The following is a 19,763-nucleotide window of genomic DNA, read 5'->3' as shown; positions in this document are numbered from 1 at the left end:
TCTCTTAACTAGGGTGACCAGATAGCAACTGTAAAAAAAAAATTAAAAAAAAATCGGGACAGGGTGGGGGGGTAATAAGTGCCTATATAAGAAAAAGCCCCCAAAATCGGGACTGTGTCTATAAAATCGAGACATCTGGTCACCCTACTCTTAACTTAGTTTTAGTCTGGTATCTGTATAATACCATGGTATTTCTGGAGTTGCTCCTTTGAGACAATGAGGTGGAACTCTCAAGAAAAATCGTATCTGTGATTTCAAGCAATTCTGTGCCCTTGCAAAGCTCCATAAGGGCTATTATAGAAGTGGCATAGTGTAGGAAATCCTCAAGGCTGCTTTGCCTTGCAAAGAGGGGCCCAACTGGTCCTAGCAGCACCTTAATAGAGGACACACAAGATACCTGTGTTGCTGCCTAAATCTGGCCTAGCATAAGCAAAAAGTGTGCACATTTCTGCCAGGTAGCCTTGCCAATGCACATCAAGCTTGACCTGTAAGATTTCCAACAATTCCAATCTTGGTCCCCATCTCTCATCTAAAGCGTCTTCATTCTGGGCAATGACTCTTGCTATCCTAATTATGGATCTCCTTACTAGACAGGCTGCTGCTCATTCTGAATTGTGTCAAACTGCGGCTTGGAAGTGAACATCAAACTCATATTTACCTTTGATCCATATTTCTATGGACATATGCATTTATTCATTCTATAATTCAGGAAAAAATATTTGGTTACTATAGCAACTTCTTGTACTACTGTTCAGATACCTAATTAAAAGTTCATTTATCCATATGACAAATGAAGTTAATTAACTGTTTACATCAAATATTCTAATCAGATATGTTGCGATGGCAATATTGTTTTAAAACGACAACTCGTTCCTGTTTCAGACATTTTTGGATCACATGGCATTTATATCACACTTTCAGATTAGAATGCAGAGTTTCATGTTGAGCTCTTTGGTTAACTCACAGTCAGATTTGTTCAATGTGTACCATTTGGAAACTGAAACACTACCAATACATAGACATCAGATGCCTTCACATCCAGCATAGTACTGACTAGCAGGAGAGTCATTCCTTTTCCTTGTTTAGAGTCCTTTGAAAAACACTAGCAGCACATAGGGCATATTATACAGAGAGATTGCAGCTGTAACTGTAAACCCTGGTCAAAAACAGTGTAATTAGGAAAAACTATCAGCCAATAGGATTGCTTTTAAGAATCCCAATAATTTTTCATATGTGGTTTATTGTTATAGTTATCTTTCTATTCCCAGTACAGTCAATCAACTCAAGACTCAGACCCTTCCCAAAATAGTGAGGGGAAAGTGCATCCAGTCTTCATTACCAGAACATAAGCATATTTAAACAGAATCAGTTGCCAGTCAAAAGATCATTTAATTGTAATCTTTAGTCAGATGTGGTGCCCCCATAACTAATTTTGCATCAACCCTTATATTAGTCCTTACAAGATGTAGCTTAACAATTAAGATCTACAGCACAAGCTCAGCAGCTTGATTACAAATCTTTATAAAAATATGAAACTATGGGTTCATCTGCTTAATTTCTGATTCTATATTCAACACACTTCATTGCTCATGTTTGTGACATGTTTTGGAGAAAGTATTTTTAATCCCTTGCAGACAGTGTATACAACCAGTGGCTACCCTGACGTCTGTTTTTCTCTTTGATCACATTCAAAATGTCATTTGTTTCAAATGATAAAAGTTAAGTCAGTCTGATTTTCCCAAATCTCTGAGTTATAGTACATAAATCCCACCAGTGTCCGATAGGCTTAAAACATCCATTAATGTCTTTCCATGTTGCCAATCAATATATTTTTAATCACACATTTTGCTTCAGACTCATATCCAGCACTTACATTTTTATTAATTTTTTTCCCCCATCTTGTCTGGCCTGCACAGATATTACCTGCAAAGGGAAGCAGAAAGTACATTACTGCTAATATCAGCCTTCTACCTTTCCCAGGTTATTATTCACCATAGTTATTTCCTATAATGCTTTTCTTTAATGGACGGAGGAAGCAGAAAGCTGCTATTGAAAAAAAGGAAAAAAAAGGTCAGTACATCAGATTTTTCCTAACTTTTGGTCTTCTCATTATGGCCTCTTCACAGGGGTGAAGTAAAAGCATTTGAGCTTGATAGGAAGTGGTCTCAGAACAGTCTGTACTCCCTAAAAGGTATTACCGTATATGGGGTTGTGAATAGAAGAGTTTGAAATGCCCCCCACCCCACAGAACTTCTCTTCCTCCCTTTGCTTTCTTTTCCAACCTGAGCGAGTACAGTTCTGACAGAAAGCACAGCAAACCCTATTCCGGCATTTGCCTTCTCTCACCTTCTGTTCTTTCCTTTCCTATTCTGGAAGATGGGTTTGAAAGAGAAAGACCCCCAAATGGGCCACTCAATTTTTAAAATACATCTTCCCACAGGAGAGATGTCAGTCAGGGAGCAGAACTGGGATATTCAAGCTGGAAGGGGAGTGCATGAGTACCCTTGCTGTGATGTCAGACAGTCTGGATTAGCTCTGTAGACAAGAGGAATGATTGGAGCAATGCAAGCTGTTTCCCTGAATTGGAAAAATATATTGAAGCCTGTACTTAAGGATGCCTGACATTTCCCATTATCAGGCCCTGTTTTCAGTTGCTTATAACTTTGCCAACATTTTGTAGCTCAGGCTGAAGTTTCACATGCCAAGTGCCTGGCTCGAGCTGATTCCCCCCGCTCCCCTCCCGCCACACAGTTTCAGCAACATAAATGGTCCAGCTGCTTCTGAGAGTGAGTGTGTGTGTGGGGGGGAGGTGCCATGTGAAAAAACTGAGCTCTAGAACTAGAAAAAAATCATATAACTGATTTGTAGCAGTTCTGCACACTAGCAAAGCACGACGGGGGTTGTTATATCAAGTGGCACAACTTAGGGAACCCCCAGTGCTGTGCTACCATCCTATTCCCTCCAAACCTGGCACTGCTTCCAGCCCCCTCCAGCCTGTCCCTGTCCTAGTCCTGTCTTGCCTTCCTATCCAACCCTGTTTTCCTACCTGCAGCTCCTAATCCCCTTCCCCAGCCAGTCTCTCTCCCACCACTCAGCTCCCAGTCTTTCCCCCTTATCTCTCCTCTCAGCTCTCATTCCCAGGCATTTTGTCCCAATCTACTCCCTCTGCTGCTACCCCTGAGGTCCAGTTCTTGTTCCCTCTGCATTCAAGTCAGGAGCCTTCCTCACACCCGCTGACTAGATGCCAGCAGCAGCACTGAGACCGTAAGACAGTCTCCCTATTCTCGGTTCCCATACTTGTTGCCTCAGCAGCCACCTGGAGCTGGGAGCAGCGAATTGCAGGAAAGCCTCTGCAGTTCCCACACCTTGAGGATGGAGCATGCTCAGGGCAGAGGGATTCTTCTGAGAATTTAGCTGCCAGAGACTCTATCCAGTCTTTACTGAGCATGTGTGAACTGCGATTTTTCAGAGGCTTATAACTTGGCCAGATTTAGGCCTTTTTAAAAAAACAAAAACAAAACAAAAAACATACACGACAGAAACCGTCAAAGCCAAATCCCTGATACAAAAGCTACCTTCCTACCAAATTTCAAGCCCCTGCTCCAAAGCACAACAGCACTAAAGTTTTTCAACACAACAGTTGTATGATTTCTTAATATGGATAAAACATTTTTTCTTACCTTATTCTCAGAAACAACTGAACCATTTCAGCTGAAAAACTCTCCCACCCAACAAAACATTAGCCTGAGGCAAACAATCAGCACAGAAAATTTCATGCCTGAACCTTTCAAGTTTGCTAAAGTTACAAGCTACAGAGAAAGTATCAGGCAACCCTATCTATTGGTATCACTCTCTGCATCATCTCTCACAGACACTCAGTTAAATTTGATCCTCTGCATTCAGTATTCACATTTCATAACCCAGACACTTTATACTGCACCAAAGTCTATGCACAGAATTGTTATTTACCCATTCTTCACCCTTCATAGTCTAAGGCAGAGTGACAGTATGTAACCAGATTGCCTAGGCATCCCTTTGTGTTGCATCAGGGCACAACTCACCCAGCTGCAGGTCCCCGATGGTCAGGTGCAACCCCTCACAAGTGCAGTGCCATGATGCCTTAGCCCTTCAGCTATGGCACCCTTGAGTCCCACCCCTCCAAGGTATTAGAGTCCATAATAAAAGGGAAACAGTGAACTCAAAACCAAAAAGGTTCATCAGCAGAACCCCACCCTTCTGCTCAGGGTATCTTTCTGTACAGCCAGTGCCTTTCGTTAGTCTTTCTGGTTCCAGTCATCCCATCCACCAGGAAGCTTGTCCAGGTAGCAAGCTGTCTCAGGCTCTTGGCTGGAATCAGACTTCCCTCCTCAAGAAAGACAAAGAGCTCTGTCCTCCTTTCTGGTCAAGCCCTAACTGAGCTGGGTCTCTTCCCTTTAAGGCCTCTTCCTCTCCCCACTCCTAACAACAACTGCAGGTGTAGCAGGGTGGGGCCAATTGCATCCACAGGCCCTTGTTAACCCCCTGCATGCCCCATCACATAGGGGTACCATTATGTGAAATGGCAGTTAGCTCTTACTATGAAATGTCAATTGTCTATTTTATCTGGGCTGTAAAGAATGATATAGTATACTTAGACTAAATATAAAGAAAACATTTCTAGTTAATGAAATGTAAACCTCAAAGGGCTTGGGAAGTTCAGGTCTGCATGGATAAGTGTCTAAAAGTTCAGACACCCAAACATGCTCCTGGGTACAAAGTGGAGCACAATCCCCAAAATTTCAGTCAAGGAGCCACATGGTGGAGCTGTTTAAAGAGAGAGTTCTATCGTCCCCACCAATGCACCCTGAGCTGCATATGTGCAGTAAGTGGAAGGAATGGTTGCGGTGTGGCAGCTGCACTGTATAAGGACAGAGGGGGAGTAGATGAATCTTTGCAAAAAGATAAAGCAAAAAAAAAAAAGGTTGAGGATGGTAATCCATACTATCAAAGACGTTGCTAGGCAGCAAGACACAAGTCTATGCCAAGAGACCCAGGCATAACAGCTTGGAATATGTAGAAGGAATTCAGCCATTTCTAACAGCACACACTGCTGCTACTGCAGTACACACACACACACACACTAAGGGTATGTTTACACTGCACATAGGGTGACCAGACAGCAAGTGTGAAAAATCAGGACGGAGGTGGGGGGGTAAGAGGAACCTATATAGGAAAAAGACCCAAAAAATCAGGACTGTCCCTATAAAATCAGGACATCTAGTCACCCTAACTACTCATTCCTTATGGCGGCTGGTTGGATACATACTCTGCACGCTCCCCTAGCATGGGTATAGATGCGAGACATGCCTGAACCCTATGGGTACATACTCTACATGGTGCTCTATGGGCCCAAGCAGTGCCTCCCCTGTCTACACTGCTATTTTTAGCAGTGTAGCATCTGGCTCTCTCTCTGCTGCCGGACCCTTTCCCCGCTTCAGTGAAAGACTCCGGCAGCAGGGAAAGGCTCCAGCAGCTCCCTGCTGCTCTTTGTTCTTGTACTGAAGAACAAGCAGCAGCTACTATGAACCTCTATTGATAAAGTGAATTTGAAGCAACAGTATAGACATGAAAGGCTTCAGACATCTATTTTGAGCAGTCCAGTCCCTCAGATGTCACGTCATTTTCTCTATATGCCAGTTTACTCCCATTAAATATCTTCCCAAAGGTATGTCTAATGTTAAATATTCATATGCAAGATTTACCAAAGCAAGCATTGCTAAAATATTAGCAGTGATAATTTCCAGAGAATTAAAGCTATAAAACTTAACTCTACTTTAATATTTTAATTTCCCATGGAGGGAAACCAAAGAGTATTGAACTATAAATGTATTACTCTGCAGTTTTCACTGTGGATGAGGGAGTCTTTGAACAGGATTTATTTTGATGCAACTATACATCATGAAGGAATTTTCACAATTACTTAAATGTTTATTTTGCAGTAGTGCCTCAATGCTTCAACAAGCTTGGGCCCCATTGTGCTGGGCACTGTGCAGACATAGAAAATGACAGTCCCTGTCACAAAAAAATTGCAGTCTAGAAGACAAGAGAAAACAGGTGCAGTAATCATAACTTTCCACTTGCCTACCCATTATCAGGCTGTTGACATTATGGGAGATGTGAGTTTTGAAGAGAGACTGGAATGAGCACAGGTTGGTGGCTTTATGGATTTTGACTAGGAATTATTCTCACTCAAAGGGGATCATGAGAGAATGCTTGTCTGTGAAGCAGAGAATCAGACAATCAGCCTGGCATCATTGACAGAGTGTAGGTGAGAGCCAACCATGTGATAACATTAGATTAATAGATTCATAGATTCCAGGACTGGAAGGGACCTCGAGAGGTTGAGTCCACTCTCCTGCCCTCATGGCAGGACCAAATTCTGTCTAGACCATCCCTGATAGACATTTATCTAACCTACTCTTAAATATCTCCAGAGATGGATATTCCACAACTTCCCTAGGCAATTTCTTTCAGTGTTTAATCACCCTGACAGGTAGGAACTTTTTCCTAATGTCCAACCTAAACCTCCCTTGCTGCAGTTTAAGCCCATTGCTTCTTGTCCTAACCTTAGAGGCTAAAATGAACAAGTTTTCTCCCTTCTCCTTATGACAGCCTTTTAGATACCTGAAAACTGCTATCATGTCCCTTCTCAGTCTTGTCTTTTCCAAACTAAACAAACCCAATTCTTTCAGCCTTCCTTCATAGGTCATGTTCTCTAGACCTTTAATCATTCTTGTTGCTCTTCTCTGGACCTCTACAATTTCTCCATATCTTTCTTGAAATGCGGTGCTCAGAACTGGACACAATACTCCAGCTGAGGCCTAACCAGTGCAGAGTAGAGTGGAAGAATGACTTCTTGTGTCTTGCTCACAACACAGGTAGAATGGACTAGCTTTTGGAACAACTTTGAAAGCAAGGACAAAGGACAAAAAGCTGGTGTAAGTCAGTAAAGTCAATGGAGCTACACCCATTGACACCCACTGAGGATATGATCCAAAACATTTGTGCATAACAGAGTGTCAAGACAGAATATTTATTCTAGTAGCAGCATTTGAATGGCTTTGAGCAGAGTGGGCGCGCAGGCATCAAGGCCAGAGAGGAGGAGATCACAGTAGTCAAAGCATAAAATGATCATGGATTGGACAAGAGTTTTGGCAGCATGGGCAGACAGTAAGTGTTGGATACTGGAGGTGGTGTTGAAGAAGCAGCAGCATTTAGATATGGTCTGGAGGTGAGTCAAAAGAGGGTCAACTCAAAGATGAAGCCAAGATTATGGGCTTGAGGAACAGGAAGGATGGTAGTTTGTCTACTGTGACAGAGGAAGGATAAACAGTGTTGGGCCTGTGAGGAAAGATTAGGAACTCTGTTTTAAGCTTCAGTAACTGATTGGACCTGCATGAGGAGAGGTCATAAAAAGGCTGAACTTTCTTCCTTCTGCCCAAGCCAAAAAGGTACATTTGTGAATTCACCACAAACATAACAGGTTAAGACTTGATAGAAATATACTTCAACCTGTGCCTCCATATCCCAGGCCAGGCTTTAAGCATCAAACTACTTACCTATCTACCCACCTTCCCAAACCAAATATTTAAGGTTTCAATATGAAATCACAGATATCGCCACACAATTCCATTTTTGCAAACATGTTCAGAAGATTTTGTTTTTATTCCAATGCACAATGAAAACAAGTTTTGAAAGTTGCTGCAAAATAGAATTGTTGTTCTCCTGGTCAGTTCTAGTGGCGAATGAAAGTGAGGGAGGTCATGAGATGAGAAAGGATGGGGTTACTGGGACAGATGGAGGTGTTTGACATCCTCCCTATTTTCCTTATCTACGTATGAGTGACAGGGGAGGAGGAGCAGAATGTGGTGGAGGATGTTGGGATTCACACTTCAGAATGAACATTTCTAAGAGTGATTTGCAGATTCCAGGAGTTGATACTACAAAATATCACAGAATCATAGAAATGTAGGGCTGAAAGGGACCCTGAGAGGTCATCATCAAGTCCAGCCCTCTGTGCTGAGGTAGAACCAATAAACCTAGACCATCTCTGACAAGTGTTTGGAGGTTTTAAAAAACAGTTAGACATTATAAGTATTCCACAACCTCTTTTGGAAGCCTATTTCAGACTTCAACTACCTTTATCATTAGGTTAGATATTAGGGAAAAAATTCTAAAATGTCCCTTGCTGCAGATTAAGGCCATTACTTCTTGTGCTACCTCCAGGGGAACCTCGGAGGACAATTGAGGTGTGACCTCTTTGTAATAGCCCATAACATATTTGAAGACTTATCAGGTTCTCCCCTGCCAAGTCTTTTCTCAACACTAGACATGCCCAATTTTTTTTAAAATCTTTCCTCGTAGATTATGTTTTCTAACCCCTTTATCACTTTTGTTGCTCTCCTCTGGACTCTCTCCAATTAGTCCACATCTTTCCTAAAGTGTGATACCTAGAACTGGACACAGTACTCTAGCTGAGACCTCACCACCGCCAATCAGTGCAGGACAATTACCTCCCATGTCTTATACATGACACCCCTGTTACACATCCCAGAATTATATTAGCTTTTTTCACAACTAAATCACACTGACTAATTCAATTTGTGAGCCACTATAACCCCCAGATCCTTTTCACAGTGCTACCAGCTCGCCAGTTACTTCCCCATTTTGTAGTTGAGCATGTGATTTTTTTCTTCCTAAGTGAAGTATTTTACTCTTGTCTTTACTGAATTTTAGCTTGTTTATTTCAGATCAAGTCTCTAATTTGTCAAGGTTGTTATGAATTCTAATTCTCTCCACCCAAGTGATTGCAGCCCTACCCAGCTTGGTGTCATCCACAAATTTTATAAGCATACTGTCCACTCCATTATCCAAGTAGTTAATGAAAATATTGACTAGCACTAGACCCAAAACTGACCACTGAGAGACCCCGTTAGATATGCCCTCCCAGTTTCACAGCAAACAATTGCTAACTACTGTTTGATTATGATTTTTCAACCAGTTGTGCACGCATTTTATAGTAATTTCATCTAGACCACATTTGCCTAGTTTACCTATCCTAGGAAAATGTCATGTGGGACACTGTCAAAAGCAAGGGCCACATCTGGGTGGGGAAATTGCATGCAGGGCCATGAATGTAGGGCTGGGGGCAGGGGGTTGGAGTGCAGGAGGGAGTGTGGGATTTACGAGGGGGCTCAGGGCAGAGGGTTGAGGTGCAGGAGGGAGCTCAGGGTGGGGGGTTGGGGTGCAAGGAGGGGGCTCAGGGCGTGGGGGTTGGGGTGCAGGCTTCGCTTACCTTGAGCGGCTCTGGGGCGGCAGCAGCGTGCAGCGGGACTAAGGCAGGCTTGCGGTTCCCCATTCCCAGCCAATGGGAGCTGCGGGGACTGGTGTCTGCAGGCGAGGGCAGCGCATGGAGCTCCCCCCACAGGGGCCGCAGGGACATGGTGCTGGCCATTTCCAGGAGCGGCGTGGGGCCAGGGCAGTCAGGGAGCCTGCCTTAGCCCCGCAGCACCACTGGAGTGGCAATCCCACTGGCCAGATAGTTTGCCCACCCCTGGTCAAAAGCTTTACTAAAATCAAGATATATCACATCTACTAAAGCAGCAAAGAGTCCTGGGGCACCCCCTCAGTCTACTAGGCCAGTAACTGTCAAAAGAGGAAATGAAGTTGGTTTTGCATGACTGACTTTTGACAAGTCCATCAGTGTTAATACTGTATTAGAGTAATTTCAATATTGTGAATATATCAGGAATTTGAGACCTTATATACTTGGTTTCCCAATTATTTTTCAAACAATCTTTTGACTTTTTTTCCGGATTTGTATTCTGGGCTTATCCAGAAAGGATAATTATTTGCCACAACTTTAAAATTAGCCTCAACAACAGTAAAGCAAAATTGCCACTGACTCTCCCTCTCTCTCCCAGACACTTTTCTCCATGCAGCTGGCCATTCTTTCTTTAAATCAGTACAATGCTGCATCTACAGTTTTTCATCACATCAGATCAGGTGGCATCACAACAAGTGAACTCTTACAAAACCTGAATATTTTAAGGCACTGCAACATTTTAAGAAAAAATATCCCCAATTAAAAAAAAAAAACCACAAAGATGATTAGAATAATAAAATAGCTAGTGAAAAAGCAAAAGAAACTTTACCATATACTGTATGTTTACAGAAGGAAATAAAGTACCCACCAAGAGGAAACTGCCTCACATACAATTAATTTTCATTATACATTCATCTATATATGTTATTTATGTGAAGGACCTCCATTTTCTAACAAGTTATCTATGCCACTTGGCAAGATTTCACTGCCTGTGCTGTATTTTATAATTACAAACAATAGATGGCTGCATACTTCTGAAGTGTGGATGGATTAATAGAATGTTAAAGCATTTCAGAGATGAACACAGGAAAATATTCCTTTGTTGGGTACACCTTTCAAAAGATCCATTAATTTATACCTCCATCTTCACAGGTCCTCCAAAAATAGTTTGACATATGAAAGTGACAGAAGAGAGGTTTCCTTCCAGCAAGAATTCATTCTGTTTCTACTTCTAATGGAGTCTCCTGTATATGCCCAGGAGATGAGTATCACTCTAGAATCATGTACTTTGATTAAGAAATGCCTGCTGAGGACCAGATTGTGAATCCCTTTCTTGCCCTGGTATGCACATACTCACATGAATAGCGAAGACAGTGAAGATAACAGGACTACTTATGCAAATAACTGTTCACCAGTGGAAGTAGGGAGTTCACAATCTGGCCCTCAACATTGTGTGCCCAGTTAAAAGAACCTCCTTAAATAGTGGCACTGAAACTCACTAGTTAAGGAAATAATTATGGCTGATAAGCAGTCATGGGATAAGAGGGAAGGTCCTCCTCAACAGCTGGTTAAAAGATAGAAAACAAAGGGTGGAAATAAATGGTCAGTTTTCACAACAGAAAGAGGTAAATAGCAAGGGCACCCCAAGGGTTTGTACTGGGACCTCTGCTGCTCAATTCATTCGCAAATGATTTGGTAAAAAGGGCAAACAGTGAGGAGGCAAAATTGCAGATGATACAAAATTCCTCACAACCGCAAAGTCCAAAGAGGACTGTGAAGAGTTGCAAAGAGATCTCACTAAACTGGGTGGCTGGGCAATAAAAATGACAGATGAAAATTCAGTGTTCATAAGTGCAAAGTAAGGCACAGCGGAAAACATAACTCCAGCTATACATACAAAATGATATGGTTTAGATTAGCTCTTATCACTCAAGGAGACTTCTTGGAGTCATCGTGGATAGCTCTCTGAAAACATCTGCTCAATGTGAAGCAGCAGTCGAAAAAGTTAATCTTAGGAACCATTAGGAAAGAGATAGACAGTAAAACAGAAAAATATCATCATGTCACCATATAAATCCATAGTACACAAAACTTCTTGAATACCATGTGCAGTTCTGATAGCTCCACCTCAAAAAAAAAAAAGATATTAGAATTGGAAAAGGTACAGAGAAGGGCAACAAAAGTGATTAGAGGTATGGAACAGCTTCCACACCAAGAGAGATTAAAAAGATTAGATCTCATTAACTTGGAAAAGAGACGACTAAGGGGAGATATGACAGAGGTCTATAAAATCATGACTGGTGTGGAGAAAGTGAATAAGGAAGTGTTAATTTATCCCTTCCCATAACACAAGAACCAGGGGTCACCCAATGAAATTAATAGGCAGCAAATTTAAAAACAAACATACATAAGGAAGTACTTCTTCTCATAAGGCACAGCCAACCTGTGGAACTTGTTGCTGGGGATGTTGTGAAGGCCAAAAGTATAACTGGTTTCAAAAATAAGAATTAGATAAATTCATGGGTGACAAATCTATTTAAGTTGAGGGCCAAAATTACCACTGCAATTGTCATTTTTAAAAATGCTTATTCATAGCTCACTAAACTCCCAAAGTTCTATTCCAGCATTCACTTCCAAATCCGTCAAGGTCTAGAGGGTATATCCTCAAGCCAGTACTTAATGTTAGTTTATTTCTGTAACTAAACCACTGAGCCACCACAATGACAAACACTTTAGACATTTGTAATAACACTAGTTGAAGTTAATGGGACTTAGGCTTCTAAGTCACTTAAGCACTTCTGAAAAATTTACCCTATGTTTTTCCAGAGTTAAAGCCTCCATCACATAAATGTTTGCTGTAGAAAATGAACTACAATGTTCAGTGTTACCTCAAGTTGACATATCCTTTATGTAACTTAGCTCAGTTTAACTCTGTGTGCCCCCTAAATATTCAGCAAAGAGGCCCATAGAATTAAGCAGCTGTTCCTTCTGAATGTCTTTTTAAGAAAAAAAAAATCAATCTGGGTCTGCAGTTCTATGAAAGATATGGCTGCAGATATGCCCATATTGAGGGGAAGGGATGCTGGCATATGTTATTGGACTTAAGGACAAGGACCAAGATTTTCCAAGCCTGGGTGCCTAAAGTCAAACTTCTACATCCCTATTAGGCACCTAAATATAAGTAACCTGGTTTTCAAATGTGCTGAACACCTGCAGGACCCATTGTTTCAGTATGATTTATGGGTGTTCAGAACTTCTGAAAGTCAGGCCACTTATATTTAGGTACTTAAACATGGGATTTGGAAGTTTGACTTTATGCATCCACCTTTGAAAGTCTTGGCCCAGATATTTACTGAAACCCAACAGATATTTTTAGTACTTAAAAAAAACTAGCTTAAGTTTAAACCTCAATGTTGCATGTATTTTAAATATTCTACAAATACATAAAATTCTCACATAGACCCACGATGAATGTGTTCTATAGATAGCAGGACAATGACTTCCCTTTTGGTATTAACCATGTACACGTTCTAAGCACTTCTTTATCTGCTTTAGAGTATGCAACTTTTGGTAGTTATGAGAACACCTATAAATCCACAGATAAAAAAAAATCTGCTATCCTTGTATACAACAGCAGCAGATGGAAGCAAAGCAGGCAATAAAGACTATATGCTGAGTCTTTCTGAAGACAGGCAATTCTGTTTCCCTCATCAGCCAAATAACTTGCAAGTAAGACACCATATTTCAAATATAAATGTCTCAGCATAGTAGAATACTGACATGATCAAAATATATTAGCATAGCATAGGTTCCTCAGTGGACTCTATTAGACTAATTCAATCCTAAAATAAAAATCAGAGCAAACAATATGTATATTCATGGGTATAAACATTTTACTACAAACATCAGGACTTGATCAAACTTGAAACTAGTGCCATAGTACTAGTAATACTCTGCTGTTTTTGCCAGCTATTTATGTATTTTGTTGTCAATGTAAGAAAATTATATTTTGAGGATCTGATGCTGTACAATACTCATCCTTTAAATAGTGGGTTATCCAAATCGTAACTACCTCAGTAGTACCTAGTAGCATCTATAGAAAGAAAGTGCATGCTGCTACTGCATACTTGGGGGAAAAAAGAACTAGTACAAAACTACAGTCATGAAGAGGAGCCATTGGAATGAACCATTTATGTGGCAGAGATGCAGGCTGCACAGCAGGACAACCAAAAAAACCACCCCAAATAAGAAAGCACATGACACTAACCGGGGTTTTAGTAAACATGAAAGAACACAGAATTGAAGTATGGATTAGGGTCTGAAATATGCAATTTTTTATTCCCACTCCAATGCCTCGCTGTACTGGATGTTCCAAACTTCTCAATTACGGAGAAAATTATTACTAACATTACATCAAGATTGGATAACTTGATCATATCGGATTAAAAACCTGGTACTCCCCACCCCCTCCTTTGTGAAAGCAGAATCTGAACTTCTTTAAAAACAAAAACAAACTAACAGAAAAATAGGGAACACACTGAGTGGTACTAGCAAATGAGGGGATGCATCACTCTTGAACAGTGTTTCTGAAACTTTTGGGAGCAGAAGCCTCCTCTCAGGAAAATGAGACAATTGAATCCCTTCTCAACTTTGCAGTGTGTTGTTAAAGGGCTGCACAAAATAAGTCATCATTCAGAATAGATTACTCCTTTGATTAAGATCTATGTAGAGTGGAAAGGAAGGGGCATATTACAACCAGTTAAATAGATAACCATATGGATATCAAGTATTGTATTAAAAATCACTGGTATCTTAGCACTCTTTGAAATAAATGGGACAGTTCATCTCTCAGAGCTATTGTTTCATGCTCTTGACAGACTCAAGCAGACATCACTGCACTGGTTACACTAGTCATGGTCACCTCTTCAACTGTAACAGCTAGAGACTTAACTTTGTTATTTTTAAAATACAGTGAAACTGGAGAACAACTGAAGTTTTTCCATGCTCTCATCCTCAGTTAGTCCTTCATGCCACCTCCAGGGGGTGCACACTCTTTTTGCTGCCTAAGGTCTTGAATGGATTATGAGAGTGACTCAGAAGTTTTGGAGATTCATTTAATCTTTTGATAAAGATCTGTATAATGTAGACATTTAATTTCTTAATGACTTATGTTAAGTGTATTATATAGTACCTGAGTTGTCAGCTTAATTTAGTCATGATACTTTAAAAGTACTCCATTCTCAAGAGCTCCTGTTATATGAAGAAGCAGATTAATGAAAGGAAAAAACACACATGAAAAGTTGCCTCTCTTTACAGACTCACATAGGGTGCGTCTACCCTGCAAGTGCTACAGCAGCACAGCTGCAACTATGCTGCATTAGTATAGACACTTGCTACAGTGACAAAAGGGGGTTTTCTATCACGGTTATAGATCTACCCCCAAGAGACAGTAGGCGAGGTAGGTTGATGGAAGAAATTTTTCACAGTCCTGAGTAAAGTAGCTAGGTTGACCTAAATTTTAGGTGTAGACCAGGGATTAGATTTTTTTTTTTAAACACTAGTCTGACAAAAATAATTCACCAATGTGTCAGGAAATGGCTCTCTTCTTCATATAGGAATGTAGAAATCTGTACAATTTAAGTAAATAGTTTGAGAATACTGTAATTATACCATCATCTCAGCAATGCAATAATTAAGGTTCATGTCAGTGCTTCCACTATAAATCTGCTTATTTTCAGAGGTTGTGACTTTGCATTAAAAATGTTCTCTGGTGTGAAATACATAAAGCAAGTCAAGAAAGGAAAAGAAGTTAATTTTTTTTCTAAATGCCTCTGAAATTTTTTTAGACCAACACGGACAAGTTATTTGTGTGGTTTCTGTCAATTTTCTACTGGCATCTAAAGGAAGAAAGTCTGAGTGTTAAGTTTCTTCCATCTAGCAAGAGAAGGAGGAGGACCAGTAGTTGTATTTCTTAGGCAAGGATTAGTAACATGGATGACAAGCTTTAAGGAGAGGCCTTCTCCAAAATAAGATCACCTTAACAGAGTGGTTTCCAATATCAGGGATGTGGTGGATGGGGTGGGGCTTGTAAAATACTCCTCCTTCCCACTTTCTAGAAAGTTACCTAAGTGATCCAGCATGCACAAAGTTCTGCACAGGCCACTTTCCTTGGAGAGATAAAGGAAAGTTGTTAGAGCTGGAAGAAGAAGAAGAAGAAAAAAAGAGGATATCAGACACAAGCTCACCAGAAGAGGGAGGGGCACGAGTAAAAGCTAGCCCTTACTTTGTGAGAATTTAATTGAAATAGACAACTGCCTTAGAGGTGTTAAATCACAGCTCTTCTGATGGAGCTGATCTGCTGCATTAAACTTTTTTTTTTTTTGGAAGAGGGCAGAAGGAAAAACATATTTAAGCAAAGCCCTTACAGATTATATTGTTTTATTACACACATTTTACATTTCAGAAGTTGTCATTGTCATCCAGCTGATTTTGCTCACTTTTCATTATTTAAGGCTTGTGTAGCTGGTAAAGAAAAATATATGTACTTCTGAATTTCAAACATGTTTTAAATGTGACATAACTCCAGCTAGTTCCACTTGCAATCCAAATGAGGTTTTATTTTATTTTCAAGTCTGGGTTAATCTTGAATTATTTGCAATTACCTAGAATTCAGTGCTGTGCAATGCTCATCCCTTCATGTGTGTCCAATTGGAAAGGACTTTAGAAGATATTAAGGGAAGCTGCAGTTGCCTGATACTTTGCATGATATAATGATGTTCAGAGTTTCATCGTGATTGTGTCTTATTCCTCTTTTCAAACTCTACTGAAAACACAAACTGACATATAGGAAAATGAATACAAATAAAGCTTCCATATGTAGCAAAAATATTTCATTACGTAAAATATGTGTAAGTAGTGCAGCTTGAAAATAAAGCAGGGTATATTATTCAGCTCCAAAAATTTCTAAAATTATGAGATGGCTCATAAACAGTCTCATTATGTAAATCCAGATTCCTTCAGGAATATCCAAGATAAAAGCTGAAACTGACAGAACCTATTTGTGGCTAAGCAGCAGTCTCTGCACTCACATATCTGAAGTTCATGTTAGTTCTACAAAAATCCTTTGTTCCTAATCTTTTGAGCTGTTCTTCATTAGCCATGCGACGCTTGCTCTTGTATAATTTGAGAGGGTTGAAAAGGCAAACAGGAAAAGTTTATATATGGATATACCAAGGAATATAACTGAAGTATTATTCAGATAGTCAGAGGAGGCTGAACAACCATACACCCCTTTTAAGAAAATTCTAATAGTTTATAAATTTAATACAGAGAATACATTATAAATGATTGCACCACATAGAATAAGGTGTTCATGCTCTATAATGCCAGCAATTATTTCCTGAACAAAATGCAAGATTAATCTAGTAAATTTGATATGCTTTTTCTAGTTTAATACAATAATTTGAAGATACTGTTTTTTCAATCAGTTATACTTTATAGATTCATGTTTTCTATATTCAGAGGAATAATGAGTAGATATTTCATTTGCAATGAATACTTTCCAGTTTGTTGTTTGCCAACAGCACATATTGAGTAGAGAGTTTTAATGAGTAATTCTAGTATTAGATGTTTTCACCTTTATTGGAAACCAGTACTTCCTAGTCTCATAGAGTGATTTGCAGACCTTAAATTAAGGAGAGATTTTATTAAAAATGCCTACTGTAAGCAGGAATAATCTCTCCCTGCATTGATAGCTATACTCCAATCATTTCTTTTTTTCCTTATGCCTCAGTGGAGCCCTCCATAAAGTTACATGAGCCTGTGCATCAAGTTTCAGGATATATGTATTTATATTTTAAACCACATGGTCAAAAATATTGTATGTTTATGCCTGGAAAGTCAAAACATTCTCAGAAAAACAAAGTGCAGCTTCCAGTTATGAGTCCATATTCTGCTCTCAGTTACATATATAGCACCACACTGAAATCAACAAGATTATCTGAGAGCAGAATGCAGACCAAGGTTCTAAATAGCATAAACATCAATACTACAGTGATCAGTGCTTTAGAAATGCTTAAACTAGCCACTGTGAATGTGTATATTAGTGCCTGATCTACTAATATTTCAAACACAACTAGAGTGATTTATATTAAAGTATATGTAAACCTGCAATTAACCACAAGACTAGTATTGCTTTCAAATTACCACACGTATGTAGAATGAATTAGTTATCTCGATTCCTTAGTATTTGGAATATTTATGGAGTATTCCATGCATGTCAGTCTTTTGAATGTGTTTATTGGCTCTTTAAACTAATCAGATTGTGGACTTGTAGTTACAAGAAACAGCCAAGTAGTTTCATAAAATAAAAACAAGCTACCACAAACAATGGATATGTGCATATGATGCTCATTATACACCACCACTTTCAACAGATTCAGTAGCTGGTAAAAGATATAGTTCTGACTGTCATCATAGGAGATTTGTACAAAATATACAGTGATTTTACAAATAAGATAACCTGAACCATATGCTTTGTTTTCAAGTTCAGTATACAGTATAGTTGTCTCAGTGGCCAGGGTTACCACCGTGGGCAAAATCCTAGTTCAAATGGCCTGAGTTAGTCCTTGACCTGGACAGTGGTGGCTTAAATTAAAATCAACAAAAAGCAGAGTCAATAAACATATTCCTTCCCTGTACTCCAGCAGGCACTAAGTTGCTTTGAGACATGGCAGAAAGTTTTTTCTTTGAAGTCCCAAGCTCTACTGCAGTCTCTTTTCCTGTTTGTCCCTCTTTCTACTTGGGCTCACCCTCATTAGCTACAGCAGCTGGGGCATGTCTCCCCTACCTGAGATTTTTCACAGCTGAGCCAGGGTGGATCTGATTTTGCTGTCTGCAGGCAGGGAGGATTCTCAACAATGCTTTACGTTCTTTTCTATCAGCCCCTTGTCCAGAGTTTCATAACTGATTCACCCTCTCTGCAAGTGGGTTTTGGAGTTTGTTTTTTGCCACTATCTAGAAGTGCAAACATTAGTTTTCCAGTCCATTATCACCTAAGTATTTATTTAGGTCTATTTACCAAGTGACTATAACACACTTTACAAACAATTATGAATTTAGCTTCACAACACTTTTGAAGTAGGTAAACAGATTAAAGGTAAAATTTTCTAAAGCAGCTAATTGATTTAAGAGTTTAAGTCCCATTGACTTAAGTGCATAAGTGGCTTTTGAAAATAGGACTTAGGCACTTCTGAAAATTCAGGATGAGTATATTGGAGTTTTAGGTTTTCATCTGAGTGAATTTGGTGCTCATGAAATATGCCAGATCAATAACACTTATTAATCTAGTCCTCTGTTTAGTCCCAGAACTGATAAAACCAGGCAAGGACAAAGAACATAAGGTCTTTGGTGGGGATTCTGGAGGAGAGTATTTTGTTGTGCTGTGAAAAATCATAGCTTATCAATTGAAGGAATTTGTCCTCTAATCATCAACAAGATAGGCAGCCTGGGGTTGGGGGTCCTTCTGTATCCCCTCCTGGACACCCCGATGGCATAGGCAGCCACGAATATCTTCTGCCCTGTTTGGCGAGCCAAGAAGCTGCACACCTTTATTATTATAAAATATTTATCATATGGTAGTGTCAAGAGGTTGCATTCAGCATCAACATCCCTTTATGCTGGGGACTGTACAAACTCAGAAGCAGACACAGTCTAGCAGATGCATATCTGACTAATACAAGGTCAGACAATGTTCACCACCTTCATGCTCAGCTTAGTCTAATGTGCTCTACCTAGGATTGGAAGTGATGGCCTTGAAGAAATTCCAGATGGCACAACATGCAGCCGCTCATCATCGAGATAACATGAGGCATAGAAAATACCTCATTTTTCAATTCTATGCATTACACTGGTTACTGGTGCAATGCTGGACCAATGCAAAGTCTTACTCTTAATCTTCATGTTCAAGTCCCTAAACAGGACGAGTTTCAATTACCCAAGAGCCTGCCTTTCTCTGGCTGTGACCTGACAATAGTGCACTGCTTGGGTACTCCAGATTTGACAGTGCCAAAGGTGAAATATGTATGAGCAGGGGATTTTCAGCAGTAGGGTCAACTATGGAACTCATCTGCAAGCTGTTACTTTGACAATAGATTTCCAACCTCCAGATCACAATTTAAGACCCATCCCTCCTCATTAGCCTTAACACTAAAACTTCACAAAGATAGCTGAAAGATTCCTAAAAATAAAAAACCCACATCCAGGCAAAGAAAAGAACATAGCCTACAAACTAACTATGTTTTAAAAATTCTGGTAGCATTCAAATATAGTGAAATATATACCCAGATAGGTTACAGACATAAAAGCTTCCCCACACTGCCCTGGCACAGTGTCTAATCCT

General features: G+C 39.9%; 1 protein-coding gene across 5 annotated transcripts in view; it reads right to left on the bottom strand.

Moving 5' to 3' along the window:
• The window catches only part of CACNA2D3 (calcium voltage-gated channel auxiliary subunit alpha2delta 3), an 839,197-nt gene that overhangs the window by 761,107 nt on the left and 58,327 nt on the right, over window positions 1-19,763 (bottom strand). The window lies entirely within an intron of this gene.

The sequence above is a fragment of the Mauremys reevesii genome, linkage group 7 (genome assembly GCF_016161935.1).
Source record: "Mauremys reevesii isolate NIE-2019 linkage group 7, ASM1616193v1, whole genome shotgun sequence".
NCBI lineage: Eukaryota > Metazoa > Chordata > Testudines > Geoemydidae > Mauremys > Mauremys reevesii.
The sequence above is the reverse complement of the archived record's forward strand: the minus strand, read 5'-3'. Positions and strand labels throughout refer to the sequence as shown.